This window comes from Xiphophorus couchianus, chromosome 6, assembly GCF_001444195.1.
Source record: "Xiphophorus couchianus chromosome 6, X_couchianus-1.0, whole genome shotgun sequence".
Classification (NCBI taxonomy): domain Eukaryota; kingdom Metazoa; phylum Chordata; class Actinopteri; order Cyprinodontiformes; family Poeciliidae; genus Xiphophorus; species Xiphophorus couchianus.
Genome location: NC_040233.1, coordinates 14,732,550 through 14,748,132, shown reverse-complemented (window position 1 = coordinate 14,748,132; position 15,583 = coordinate 14,732,550). Strand labels below are relative to the sequence as shown.

The 15,583-nt window shown below is 38.0% G+C and overlaps 1 long non-coding RNA gene across 1 annotated transcript; it reads right to left on the bottom strand.

The window, feature by feature from the left end:
* Positions 1 to 2,018: 2,018 nt before the first annotated feature.
* Positions 2,019 to 7,926, bottom strand: LOC114146092 (uncharacterized). Its single transcript, XR_003595843.1, has 2 exons — positions 7,081 to 7,926; positions 2,019 to 2,494 (listed from the first exon to the last, which is right to left on the bottom strand). It is a non-coding gene; the product is annotated as an uncharacterized LOC114146092 (long non-coding RNA).
* Positions 7,927 to 15,583: the final 7,657 nt, after the last annotated feature.

The following is a 15,583-nucleotide window of genomic DNA, read 5'->3' as shown; positions in this document are numbered from 1 at the left end:
TCTACTTACAACATGTCATCTATTAATGTGGCCAAACAAATCTATTTTTTTTACCCTCTACAGAAATCAATAATCATAGGTTTGTTTCCTGTGGTCATTTTGGTTTTCTCCTAAAGGACAATAATGATTGGTTGGTTTCTTTTAGGACACCAAAACTGTAAGAGACCACTTCAGATTAATAGCACCATTCTTTTATGAAGTAATTCGTTGGTCAAATTTCCTGTGTACCCCTTTGCAAAGCGATACAGAGCTGTGTGGCAAAGTATAAAGGTGATTTCAACCTGCAGTTCTTTGTGAAAGCTCTATATTTTTGTTTTCTTTTTCAACACTGAACTAATGATTCACATTCACTGGAACTAAAGGCGTGAAAAAGGTGAAATGGAAAATGGATTAGCATTTTTAATAAGGTATGACATCAACAAATGTCTATGTTCTTAGTCAGGTGTTTAATTTAAGTGAACAATTTCAGAGAGTACACAGTGTGTGCACCTTTTCATATAGTTAAGTCGTTCATTTCCATGTCACACATTTTCCTCTTCATGGAAGTATTTGCTTAATGATAATCAATTTTTTTCAAATGTACTTTTCTTTACAGGTTTAGCCGGTCAGACGGTGGAAACCGAAACACAATAAAAACAAAAGCATAGCAAAAAAAAAGGCGTGAGGAGAGCAGGTGAATTATTCTTTTGTTTGTTGGCCACACAAATACTCCATGTAACATGATGTCTGTGCAGTCAGGCAGGTGCATTCTCACTAATTCATGGGAAATATATGAAATGTTCAGAGACTAAATGCGTCATGCTTTTCACGAATGACAGCATTTCTGGGTACTGAAAACAAAAAATCTGGCAAATGACCAGATAAAATAAGGAAACATTGACCAACATGTTGATGTGTAATGATGGCGCAATGTAATGTTTAATAGTTTTCTCAATTGCTGACTGTGTGGTGTCTTCTATGATTTTGTATTTTTTGTGTTCTTCAGATGGATGTCGAAAAAACAAGATGGCAAAAGGTTTCCACTGACCATCCTTCTGTTTCTGCAACATAAATAGAGTCCACCTGTGGTAAATTCAATTGATTAGACTTAATTGAGAAAGGCACATGCCTCTCTGTTTAAGGTCTCACAGTTGAGAGCAGGTGTTAAACCCTCCTGTTATGTTCACTTCTGAGGTACAGCAATAATGTTTGTGGGTCAATTTGACCCGGGGAGTGTTCATGCAATAGTGTCAGAAACCAAAAAATTCTTGTATCTGATAATTAACTCCAATACTAACCATTTCAATCAATATTTGTGCAATGATGCTTTTTTATTTCTCAAAAATAAAGGATCAATGACGACAACTTACTCATTTGGACATAAAAAATGAAATTTACATTTTTTTATGTCCACTGAAAAAGACACAAATATACACAAAAATACAAAAGAATTTTTTTGAAATTGATCTTTTGAAAATGTTTTTATACTACATTTTGATTTTATTTTCCAAAAATCTTTCTAATGATCTTTCTAATTGAACTTGAGACGCCTATACTGTTCTGGGTCAAATTGACCCTCTGATTAAAATCAAGACAAATGAGTCATGCAGAAAGTATTTATGTTTCCCTCCACGTCTGCTGAGTGTCACTCAGTGTGGGGGGAGTTTGCTAACAGGAACAGAAAATGTTCCCGTGAAAAGTTGTATGAACACCTGCTTTCTCGCAGTTTCCTAGTGAAGTAAAGAAAATAGTGAGAAAGTAGATTCGTCGGGGTGCACATGTGTGTGGTGGGGTGTGTGTGTGGTGAAATATGGTTCATAGATACAAGGAAACATATAGAATTGGGCACTTTTTAAAATCTTTTTTAACCTTCAACTTGACTGCTGGGTCAAACTGACCCGAACAGTATCTATGTAAAAAGTAGACGCAGGGGAGGTTACAAATGTGTAAAATGAATACATTTTCAATTTATATGTAGAATGCACCTATTAAGACAAATAGAAAAAGTTTCATGCAAAAAGAATACTTCTAAGTATTTTAAAAATATTTTTAAACTTTCAAATGGATCAATTTGATTCATAACAGGCGGTTAAGGTCCCAATGACCTCGGTCGCCTCCATCATTCCTAAATAGAAGAAATTCAGAAACCTTCTAAACTGATCGATTGGGGAGAAACAGATGAAGACAGACTGTTCTGCTTTGTAAATGGGAAACAGAAAAATCTTCTAAGATTAATTTTGCTCTTTATAAATTTAATCTAAGTGTAATTTGTGATCATTGCATGCGAAAGGCTTCTTTACACCTACAGCAATCTGTTACTCCTTCTGCTGAATGTTAATATAACCTCAGATATGAGCCTTGTGTGGCTGTGCCCTGATACAAAGGGTCGTTGGAGGTCATTTTTTTAATTTCTTCCTTCCCTCGTGGGGCTTTATGTTTTTGCACGTGTGAGATTGTTGTTGTCTCGCCACGACATCTCGGAAACTTGGTGTGACTTTGGCTGGACAAAGACCACCTGTATTGTGAGACAAAAGACAAACATCCTAAAATGAAAGAGAAATGATATTACACATTTGTCAGCTAACAGCACCTGCTTTAACAACTAAGCATACATGTTTAGTTATTAATGCAGTTAGAAATTATTTGAATAACTGAGTAACAACAGTTTTTAATGCATTTGCAATAAATAAAATATCTAACTTCAGCTCCCCTGTAGCTTGTTTGACTTGTTAAAGTATCATGAGGCGGAGCCCAGCGAAACCAATGTGCACATTGAAGTTAGGGATTGCCCTCCAGTGGTCAGAGGAGAGCCAGTTTTACAGAGAAGGGAATTATTCTCTGGGAATTATTCATATAATCATGTAGTTATCACATATAACTAAATACCTGTTTAGCTCTTTTGTTTCATATAGAACCAACTTAGGACAAGTGTCATCTCAAGACACTTTAAAAGACAAACAGATCCAGTTTATACAGAAATAGTAGTAATTTAAAAAAATATACATAAAGAGATTTAAAACAAATTACATAGCTTCAAAACTGATTGTAATTCAGTTAAAGAGCAGTCAGTTTCTTTAGTGGTTTACCATTATCATGACCTAAACTTTGCAAGAGGTGGATGTTTTGGAAACTACAAAAAGTCTAAGTTTGTGTCTGATATAATGAAAAATAGCAGCATCTTGGTACATTTAACGGAACGCATCTGGATCCTCTTTGTGGAAATTTGATTTATAGCTACGACACAGAAGTTCTCCCAAACGTTAATGTCGCTCAGATGGTTGAAGAACGTTTAATCAGATTTCATGCCAACGTCTATTGTTTCATTCAAGAGGTTTTTATTTAACTTCAGGCAGAATATCTCGAGACTTTCTCTGAAATACATTAAATCACCTTGAAGGAGAGATTTCCTGAGTCAGAAGGAAAGAATTTAGGAACACCCTCATTTTAGCTGGAGGCAAAATCTTTATGTTCTTCATCTCCACAACCCACCACCGGGATCTTCGTGTTGCTGGAAGAACTGCTTGACCAGGATGTACTTTTCCCCTGTTTTTTCCCAGTCTGTGTCTGGACTGGCTTCCTCTGGGACATTTTCACATCTCCTTTGTTCTTCTAGTTCCCTAAAGATAGTTTTCACAACAGCACGCCAAAGAGTTTTTTATCCCTGCTTACAAAAGCTGCACTACTTCTTTAAACGATTTAATGGCGTGGTTTATCGCAAGGTTTACACATCCCAGTTCACGGAGTGTCATTTAATCTGTTCCCTCACATTCTGAAAGCCTCAGAACAGGTAAGCACAGACAGGTGCTGTCTTACACCGTCAACCGTACAGCGTATCCCAGGTTGAACCTCATACCGTGGGAACTACGTTTGTGAGGCGCAGAGCATTGTTGCACACGAGATGTCAAGAGGGACAGTGGGATAAAACAAGAATTGTGCTGTTCCATGAACCAAATTTATTTGCTTGGCACACAGCAGCCTGTTCTTGTAACATCACCCGAGTCAACCCGGACCTCGTTAGGCCAGAAGCGTCTGATTGTTCTTCTCTTTTGGGTGCAACGCAGAGCACAGACTGAAGAAGCTATTATTGTGGACATCCCTACTGTACTGACATTTATCAGAACCCTCTCAATTAAAACCTGCACACAAAGAGGACAAATGGCCTCTTTATGCGTCCTAAGATGTGAGTTAAAAGCTCTTTAATGGTTTACAGCGACACCTTTCTTCTGTAATGGGCCTCTCGCTTGCACAAGATTTTCACAGTTCAAATGACAAATGAGGGTTTTATAAGGCTGAAATTAAGTGAATGACCTCTGCTTTGTTTCTATTTCCTGGTTTTGAAAGTTTATTACATTCTGCCAGATCATAATAAAATTTATGGAACTTGGCTGTGTTTTTTTTTATAACTGGGTCAGCTCAGATCCTCTTTGTATGTGCGTGTACTTGCTGACGTGAAGGTTCAGTTCTTGAAGAGAAAACCTCACCCACAACTAAAGTTGAAATCTAAAATCCATGAATTATTTTACAGGAATTCACATTGTCCCTATGTCTAGCAGTGGGGAAAATATATTGAAGGAATGATGCGAAAAATGCTGCAAAACCGCAAACGGTGAGCAGGGTGTGTGTTTGTGGTGGTACAGTAGATGTGCTCATTGGTTCTTAAGCATATAAATGTTGCTTAATGCCAGATAAATAAAGGTATAATTTTGGCATACTACAATAACTGTGCATTCAAATATATTTTCTTGTAAGAGTATTCACAAGCACTTTTTTTTTCTACAGTTGTGACAATACAGCTACAGACATTATTTGTACTTTATACAACAGACAAACACAAAGTCATAGGGAAAGACATATTTTACAAATAAAAACCTGTAAAATTCTCTCTGGCATTGTCATGTTGTGTGTTGGCATTGGGGCAAAATGAACCAGGAACTACAAGGAGGTAACGTTTAAAGGCAGGATTAAACAGGAGGAACCAACAAGGAGTGCGGGCAGGAGAATGCTTTCAAAACTGTGAGGGTGAATGCTGGAACGAAAGACCTGGGCTGATTGTCTAATGGACTGCAGGTGTGAGATGAGACTGGAGAGGCGGAATGAGGAGGGAGAGAGAGAAACCAATGGAGAAACTGACTGCAGCAAACGAGGGGCAAACGATGAGGTAAATGACTAGCAGCTGGGGAGGGAGAGTAATCAGCAGACTGACACAAAACAGGAAGGAAGGACAAACAGGGGAAGGAAATAAACTAAGAAATGAAGAAACTGAGAGAAAATAAAACTGAGGAAGGATAAAATGATGAAAATAACTGAACTATCAGAGGAAACAAACATGGAAGAAGGAAAATAACAACTCAGTATGGGGGTATAACAGAAGAAAAGGGTCCAAGTAACTCAGGATATGACAGGCATATTTATTTATTCAGCATCTTTTAAGCCGACAGTCATAAATAAAATGGAATGCAATCATTTTCATTCAAAAGACAAACATTAGGGAACAAACAGTGTCATGATGACCATTGGACAGAATAAGAGCATGGTTAGGTTATATAACAATATCCTAACATCTCACTGTCCACTGTTCAATCCATCATCAGATAATAGAAAGCGTAAAGCACAACTTTAACCCAACCAAGAAGCGACCATGCACGAAAAAGAAAAAAAAAAAAAACAGGCAAAGAGGGAATGAATCAGAGATGATGCAAAAGGGAACATTTTCAGAGGATCACAAAATATTGTCAAGCAACCACACAAATGTGGTCCTTAGGAAAGATTGGGGGGAAAATTTGTCAAATTCATGAGACTCTTTTTAAAGTTCATCTTGTAAGAGATGAAGCAAACATGTTGGAAAAAGTTGCCAGCATCTTGCTGTGGCGATCCTTTATCTTCAGTACCGACAGGAGAAGTGGTCCGAGACGCAGAGTAGATGTATGGTGGTCAGTAGAGGAAGAGTTTAAGTTTCCATTTCAATTGATCTTACTGTAAGCTAATAATAATACCAGTGTAAAAAGCAGCAGATTACAAAAAAATCAGGAATTTTTCACATAGAAGAAACTAAGAGAAAGACCACAAATGTTATAAAACAGTGTACTGTTTATCTATTTATCACATAGTAAGCCATAGTAAGCCACAATATCTTCTTTTTAATTTGTAGATGTTGCAGAAGCCTTGAGGACATACCCTTGACTTGGCAAAGATTGTGCACCGCAGTTAATTTGCCACATGGTCAAGATGGCATAAAAATTAGAATGACTAATCAGAAAAACCTAATCAGAAACTTTGCTGTAGGATTATTGCATTAGCTTTTACATGTAGGATAAGTAACCTGTATGTCATTGTTCTGTGTGCTTATAGAACAAAGCTTGTTCTATAAGCGTTGTTGAGCTTATAGAACAAAACTAAAGGGAGGTCTAGGTTTAAACCATAGAATTAAATCAGATTATTATGTTAAATCCTTTTTAGCAGTGAACGTAGAGACATACATGGTCACTTTTCAATAAGTAGGTTTGAAATTTGGGGGATTTCATGTTTGAATTCATGACTTTTATGCATTAAAAAGCAAAGTGGTTGTCAATAGATATCCAAAGCCATCATGAAGCATGAATCGAACAAGTTCTGACACCATGACATTCAACTTGGAAGGCCTTTGTACAATAATTGGGACAGGCCTTGCTAGCTGTTTATGTAAGAGGGGCCTGTTTATTCATAGCGAGTTCAGTTTGCGTGAAAGCCCCGCCGGATCTCAATGGCTTCATTATTAGGCGAGTGGTTAAAGCCTCTTTCAAACTTCAAACATAAGAAGCCTCCTGCTCATGCAAACTGGCCCAGTGAGCTGCAAATAAACTAAAGCAATCATTCTGAGTTGGCATCAGTGTGGAGAACACAGAGGAAATCTAAACCCAGGAGGCCTGCGATTCATTACTGTCCCCTCCAAACCTTCTGCAAGTTCTTCTCTTCCTTTAACTTTGATGAAACGCATGATTGTTTTTTTTTTTGTTCCGGAAACAGTTGGTTCCATAAATACCATGCAACTCTGTTTCATCTGCAGATGTAGTGACTCTGAAAAATACATGCGGTTGGTCGAGAGCTTATATTATTCCCACTGACCTGTTTGCAGGGTTTTCCGTATGCCGAGTCGCTTGAAAGAGAAACACACACACAGCTGGGTCATTGTTCTGTGTGCAAAGCTTCGTTAAGAACGGATGGCTATAAGCCTCTTTCACTGTACTTTCTGCACTGGTAAACACTGAAACAAGTACAACACAACCTAAACCGTACGTTTTAACCTGGTAGAAGCTGCGCATGCTGGGGTCAGAGCTCCACACCTGTTTCAGGATAAATTCAGAACAATGTTCTGTTGCCTCAACTCCTTTTTTGCATTGCAGCCTACCGCTTCCTGCTTTTCAGTGTGCAACAACCCCCCCCCTTCATGAAAATCTTAACGCAAACATAATCCTCATACGTTATGCAGATTAGAAATACTTTTTGCTTTATTTCCTTTGTACAAAGTAACATAACTCCCCAGTAAGAGCATGAGAAAACCTGTTGTCATCATTGCTGCAACTCCACCACTGTCTTTGCAATCAAGCTGATTGTTTTCACACACAGAAATAGATCTAAGAATTAAATAACAGAGGGCATTCATTGCTTGGTGTGAATGAGATGAGTCTTTATGGCTTGTTGATTAAGCTGATCTCACCATCATGCTGGCTGTGTCACATGGCTAACCATATGCCAATCACCGGGTAAGAGCTACTGACATTGGGCACATTTATCCTGACTAGGAAAGCCTTTGAGCTAAGCTGAGAGGAAAATGCTCGACCCGGAGAGTTGATTTTTCTTTTTGGAAGAGACAGTGCCTTCCACTTGTGTATAATTTTCTAGATAAATTGCTTTAAATTGTTGCATAGTTAAACTAAAATGCCATGAGAAACTTTATTTATTTAATTTGACATTTTTTCAACTGCATTGTGTTTCACGATGATTGCTCATGAGGTAGATAATGCATCTTCAGTATACTGAGAACAGCTTTATTATATGGTCTTTAATTTTTTTTGTTATTCCAAATATACATGATTAACACTTTTAAATTTTATCGTTACAGGTGCAGTTACCTATTTTAGCAGTATGGAGAGCAAACAAATGCCAAATATGTACCCCAGAATAATTTCTGAACAAGCATCTATGATCATGATGCAGGTTTTTATTCAGGACTTTTTATCTTGGTTTAAACAATTAAAAACAGAAGATGATTTAATGGCTCAGGAAGTTTTCTACCATGCGGTACTTGTGCTGCCATACCAAAAAACCCTAAACACTGCCATTTTCCATTATGTCAAATAATGTGATTTATCTCCAAAGTCATGTTTACTCATTTATTTAATTTTAAATATTCCATTTAAATCTTTATAGATTATGTTAGATACTAAAATCTAACATAATCAGTCTGTTCTGCGACAGACTGGCGACCTGTCCAGGGTGTACCCCGCCTCTCGCCCGGAACGTAGCTGGAGATAGGCACCAGCAACCCTCCCGACCCCATTAGGGACAAGGGTGAACAGAAAATGGATGGATGGAGTAAAATCATATGAAACATTACATGAATGTGTGTTAGACCAAATGCTTGTAGTTGGGTTTTTTTATTGCCATGGAAACACGTCTATATCTTGTCTTGTTGACTAAACAACCATCTCCACAAAAGTTGAGACATCCATCAGTATATTCAATTGTCAGTACAATAAAGTTTTTTTGTACAGTTTTTGTTATCCCGGATATCACTGTATTGCACTTTACAGCCAGGTTTAATTCACCGAATTCACTGCAGATCAGTTCAGCTGTAAGCAATTCGGCTTGGCTTTATATACATGTTTAAATATAATTACATGCAGGGCAACTTGATTCTGATCATAAAACAATGCAATCAGTGTCAGTTTATCTTTTAAAAGCAGTTGGTAAAAAAAAAGAAAAAAAAAAGTTGCTGACTGAGGAAGCCCGACCGAATGTATCAAGAGATTGACGTAATGTTTGCAAAATTCTTTAATCATAGGAAGTGCAGTGACAGTGGAAATGAAACACTCCCTTTTAACAGAGAAAAATCTTAAGCAGAACCAGCACAGTATGAGTTGTTCTTATGGGGATCTATTTCCATGACGAACAGGAAAACAGAAAACAGAAACAGGACATGCATGAGTTGATTTTGGAGTATTGTCCTGTAAGCACACAGAGGTAATGGTAGCAGTTGCTCAGTTAGCAGCTAAAGCTAGAAGAGAAACACAGTTAAACAGAGAGAACTTAACCATTTCTGAGATACAATACAAAGAGATCAATATGGCTTGTGGCGGGAACTTCTCCTTCAATGTCTTGATCCTGGAAAGTCAAAATGTTAAACATACAGAGGCTTAGGTTCAATGTAGCACATAAAAAAGTAGTAATAGTAAAAAAGTAGTAGCAGTAATAATTGCAAAAAATCTAGAGAGAGTAGAATTAGGGGAAAATAGCAGCGAGAAAATGTGGTTTATATGTCCTCCAGCAATCTAAGCGTACACCATCAATATAAGAAGATTCATCTAGTTCTGGTGTCAGGTGGTCCAAACAGACTTTTGGCTATGAACACATGAAGGGAGGAAAACAAAAATAATCCTACAGCCCCAGGAAAAAATTTGGCAACACAGCACTGCTAAATCAAAAAGAGATAACCTCTAACATACTTCATTGTAACAGCACATTTTATTCCAGAGCATGTTCAATTTGAATGACTCATTATGTTTAATGTTAAAGTTAAATATTTTTTAAACAAAAACAGAATACAAAAATAATTCAAGTTTCCTAAGACTAAAACTTTGTATCCAAAACCTTCACTTCCTCACTTTTTTTTAAATTCACTGTCAAACAAGTACTACCACTGCTTCCAAAATTTCTGTCATTTTTAATCATTACCTATATCTTAAGCTTACATTTTTGTTTTTATCCTCTTCAATTGAACAAGAGCAAAATTTACCATGCTCAGTGTCTTCACTCTCAGACTTCCAAGCAAGAGGTTTTTGGCACATGATGAAACTAAAATGACTGTTCTTCATGAGTCAGCTGTGATGTTCACCATTAGCTTGCCAAATCGGAGGAAACAGCTGTTTCCTTCTGCTGTCTGGCCTTTTTTTAGGTTCACTAAGCGATAGTACTCCACCCACACTTTTACCTACAAACATGAGCACTCCAATTACAAACATAGTGATATGTCCATGTGTAAGGCAGTTGCTGCAATGAAGGAAAAGGATCAACAAATAGGATTAATTTCAGATATTTGTGTTGAAATAGTCTGACTTGTTGTTTTTTTTCAGCAGTATCTAAGTTACACATGCTAATGTGAGGTTTCATTTAACTTCCTTCTTCCTCTTATTTTGTTTATCAGTATGTGAGTACGTATGTGCCACTGCATGTATTACTAAGTATTAATAAGGTGAGGAGGAGCACCAAGACTGCCATTCTAACTCTACTCTGTCACGTTTCAAAAACAAAAATTACATCTTAATCCTACTCTGATGTTACCTTGAGGTCCAGTTGCTTCGTCCATATTTGGTACTTCTTGTTGGTACAATAAATATTATGTGTTTTGTTCAAAAATATTAAATAACATTTCCAAGTGTGACAGTTGCTGACACTATTCTTCCATGCCAATTCATGCATGCATTCACTGTGCTTTTTGTTGATACGCAAGTTCAAGTGTTTGTTAGAACAAAGAGTCCATCACCCAGTCACATAGCAGCAACTCCATGCATTCATGCATCTGGATGTGATGAAGACAATTGACTAAAGTTCAAACTGAACATCAGAATGTAGTAGAAGGGGGATTTAAGTGAATTTTCAAACACAACCATCTCATATGTTTGCAGATAACGCTCCAGAAAGGAGAAGATGTCCTGTAAGTGGAAGTTTTTAAACTTCCACTTACAGGACATCTGTAAGTGGAAGTTACAGATGTGTAACTTCCGTCTGTTGCGGTAGCAGCATCGAAGCCAGGGAACTAAAAATGTTCAACAACCTGATAAAGAAGTCTGGTTCTGTTCTGGGGACGATTGTGGAACCTCTGGAGATGATGATGCTAAGACGGATGTTGCATAAAATCAAAAAACAAATTATGGCCAACTGTTTTGACCATCCCTTCTTCATGAAACTTCTTGACAACAACAGAGCAGTCAGAGACTTCTTCAGATCTTCTATAGTAGAAAACTTAACAGGAGATCATTTCTGCACAAAGCCATGAACTTTTATAACAAGTCTTTGAATAATATGAGTGACAAGAACATTTAATTTCCCTTTGGTATCAAAACTATTCTCAGTTTAAATGAATTGACAAATTTTGGTGTCACAAAAAATAGGATCAAGGATGAAGGAGTAAGATACTGGAAAGGTGCACATAAAAAAATGTGGCCACTTACTTGGTATTTGTTACAGTGTTTCATGTCTTTCCCTGTTTTCCCAATGTTCCTGCCTGTCTCTGTTTGTGTTGGCGTGGTTTCCAAGGCTGCTGCTCAGCTTATTCAGTCTGCCCACCTGCTCTTAATAGCTTGCAGGGTACCTGCTATGGCCTTGTAACTGTCTCCTGCCACAGAGCTGTTGCAGGATCAGTGAAGTTATCAGCAACAAGAACATTGGTAGTTAAAATTATAAAACAGGTATTACCAGCCTTTCCAGGTGTCCTGGATTTAGTTGCAGTTCAGTTTGAATAACTTTGTCAAGCTATGTATTTATAAAAAAAACCCAATACATTACAATAAAATTTGCAATGAAAAATGACCGTAGATTCCGTGTATCAGTATAATGGGTCCTTCTGTAAGGACCCATCATTATGCCTTTCAGCCAAAGCACAAGTCAAACCCTTTGTTTTAAATTTTATTTAGTTTTTATTTAGTTAGTTATTTAAGGACATAATATTTATTGCATGCCATTTGTGAAAGATTTCAGAGCGACACAACCGAAATGCTAATGAAGCTCATGTAATTAGCATTGGGGAAAGCACTGGGGAAATGTAGCGCTATATGATATAGAGTTTTATGTATCAAATTTGTTTGATATCAAACAGACATTTATTTGGTAAATGTCTGTTCTTATATTCAAGGCCAGCAAATTAGGAGAATTTTGCTGCTTTAGAGGTGCAGCTAATCAGGTGATTAGCTAATCAAGTGTATTTGATTAGCTCAGCCTGTGTGCAACTTACCCGCTTGACTTTTACATGAACAATAGAAAAACACTGATGGGCTGATCAGACCTCATACTAATGTGTCCACAGTTATTCAGTCTTGAGTAGCTTTAAACATGTGTTTGTACCTGGCATGCCTCCAAAGCTATATAATCATTTTGAGTAAAGATGTAGCTTTGTCACATTCTCAGCTGTTAGCTAAGCATCATGCTATAGGGCATGATGTGGAAGTTACACATCTGTAACTTCCACATATTTATGTCGTTCAAGCTGTGTTGGTATTATTCTATATCTTGTTCATCAGTCAGTTCTACAAAACTACTTACAAATATTTCTAAAGCTCATGTCCTGTGATAGACCAGAAAACTGTAAAGGGTGTACCTCACTTCTTGCTCAGAATGCAAGGAAAGCAGGTATAAAGGACAGAAGAATTGATGGATGGATGGATGGATGAAATTATGTGACAGTTAAGGACTGAGTTTTAACAGTTTTTTTTTTTTTTTGTCGATCAGGTCAGACGTCAGTGTTTTTCTGTCACCAGCCTGCATTTAGGTTATCTTCAGAAATGTTTTATGACTTCACTGGCCTCTCAATATGTCTTTAGCTCTTCAGGATATGGAAAATATATTCTGCCATCTAAGCCACTGTTATCATCACCATCATCTCTTTGTTTTATCAAAGCCCACTTAGTTTATCATTGAATCCTTTGTCCCGTACATACCGTACACCATAGCATACATTTTGAACTGAACTCTGTCATTTGATTTAATGCTGTTTTTGTATAAAGTCGTGCAAATGTTTAAACGCCCATGTAATCATTTCTTATTTCTTTATCTTCTTTGAGTTAAAAGTAGGGGCAGAAATCAACCATTCAGGACATCATAACGGACAAGTCAACTGCATATCACAGGTTGTTGGAACAGGATTGAAAGGACACAGCAAACAACCTATTTGTTGTGGCAACAGAAAACAGGCTGAGAAATATTTAACAAGACAGTAAATTGCTTATTGTATAACTCCAGGAATAGGTTTGCCAAAGAAAGGTGGGACAAATGGACACACAAATGATTGGTTGTAATATACAGCGAGCACAGTGAGGATTTACAACCAGAGGAGGAGGATTATGTTTTATTACACATGCCGTCACTGGTTGTAATCCACTTTAACAGGGCCTTGTTTGCTGACATGCTGCAGATAGGACACATAATAGAATTACTCAATCAAAGTCAGGGGTAAAATTAGCATTGTTAACCTGTCAGACCTGAATATATGCATCATGTCTGGAACCATAATAATAATAATCATAATAATAATAATGACAAAGTGGATTTTAATTGCTATTCTTGATTTACAGGTCTGTCTTTGTTCGTCAACTATGGTCCGGAGGTTTGAACATCTTGGATAGGATGAGGAGCCGTAAGGATGCAGGGTCAGATTAAAAAAGAGTTTCAACTATTCCAAGGAGGCAGTTGAGGTTGTTCAGACATCCGATCAGAATGTCTGATGGATGGAACAAAACAAGCAAAAAAGAACTGGAAAAATACAAAAGGACACTCTCAACAGAAGATTGCTTCCTTTGTGCCTGATGTGATGTCACCAGAGGCATGTGTTCTTGTGGCAGTTTGATGTTTTTAAGGAAACAACAAACGCATAAAGCACTGACCATATTGTTCTGCAGATTAGACTTTATCTTTTGATTGACTTTTGCAATCAAAACTCTACTTACCTGCTTTAAAATCTAAATATCTGTCTGTTTTTGTGAAGTCCCAAAACAAGAAAATAGTTAAATAAAAAAGAACTACACCTCTGTATTTTCTTACATCACTGCAATTACATCGGGGACATTAAAAATCAACATTTCAAGTGTAAATTATTTCTCCTGTATTAGAAAAGATACAGCTGTGCTGTATTTTTTGTCCCAGACAGACTTGCTGCTGGTTCTGTTATCATATGTTCACAGTGCTCATGTGATCACAACGAGCCAGTTAAACATGGCCCTCGATGTTGACATTGACAAACGTGCCAAGAAAGGATCCAAACAAGACACTGTTCCTAGAAAAACGTGCTGAATTAAAAAAAGAGAAAATATTTGAGAGCACATGTTGCCTTATTTGTTTGCTTTGAATTTAACATTCACTCTCTGGTTAGCTTTCAGGTTTGTTAGGGGAAGTAAACGCACTGACCTCAAGTTTTTGTTGTGGGTGTTTCAATGTGACCACGAGGAACAATCACACAGCAATGAGGGGGAGGAATTGTGACGACAATACCGAGGCTGTCCCCTGCTGGCCCCAGGGCCACATAAAGATCTGATTATTCCCCCACCTCACCCCTCTTTGCTCGTTGGCTGGTCTTGCAATCAGACAGGGGACTCAGTATTTCCCTTCCTGTGCTGAGCATTGGGGACTCTCCTGCGGTCTCTGCAGCCAGTGCACAGCACTTTAAGCAGAGCTGTTGTTTGCAAGAGCCACTGTGGGAAAGTCATTAAAGTGTAAAGCATCCCCCTTTTATTTGTTTGCAAAGGACTCCTGGAAGAGGTTTCCCCTAAAGGCGGTGGATGGTAATGAGTGCTGACACTTACTGGGCCACCCCTGCGGGGCCATGTGTGACGATAGCCGCTGCCATGGCAAACGGATTCTCCGATAGAAAAACCAGCTTGTTGAACACACAGTGAGAATGGCTTCCTCTCTTCAACAGGTGGCCAGTGTCTCTACCACCAGCTCCAAACTAAACTGGCCTCTTGTTCCTGCAGGAAAAGTGCTCACTGTTAGTGGTGCTATGTTATTGTCTGTGAAACAAAACACCTGACACAAAAGGGCTTAGACATTTATTTAAATATGGTCATTTGACTCCCACTGATCATATGGTACATATTAAATATTAAGCAATGCACCTGACAGTGCACAAGTAAGCAGAAAGGGACCTTTCCCTCAAAGAAGGGTGTCCCGGCAGACTGTTATCAAAGCATTAGAAAACCACAAAAGCAGACGTAAAAGCATTACGAGTGTTTTCTGGGCTCCACCTAGAGGGTTGCCTTTACTGCAGGAGCACAAGTCCAGTTTATGCATATAAAACAATTAGAGGTGAATCAGTCTCCAGGTTATAAGTGATGCAGAGGGGACAAGCAGCATGCACAGAAAAAGCTGACATCAGATGGATGTTGATTTCCCGAGTGTGACAGTCTTCCCTGAAATGTGGAGCAGGGAAACCAGTCTGAAGCGGTCTGCTGTGCAGGAGTGTTTTTTTTTTCAATCGATGTCCCTGTATTTCTTTGAACAAGCAGGGGCCTCTGCTGGAACTGAGTGGTACAACATGTTGTTTACCAAAACTTTTGTACCATGGGAGATCTCGGTTACAGAGAGCTGAATTCTCAAACATAATCCCTAAAACACTTACTCTAACAAGTATCTTATCAGGGGG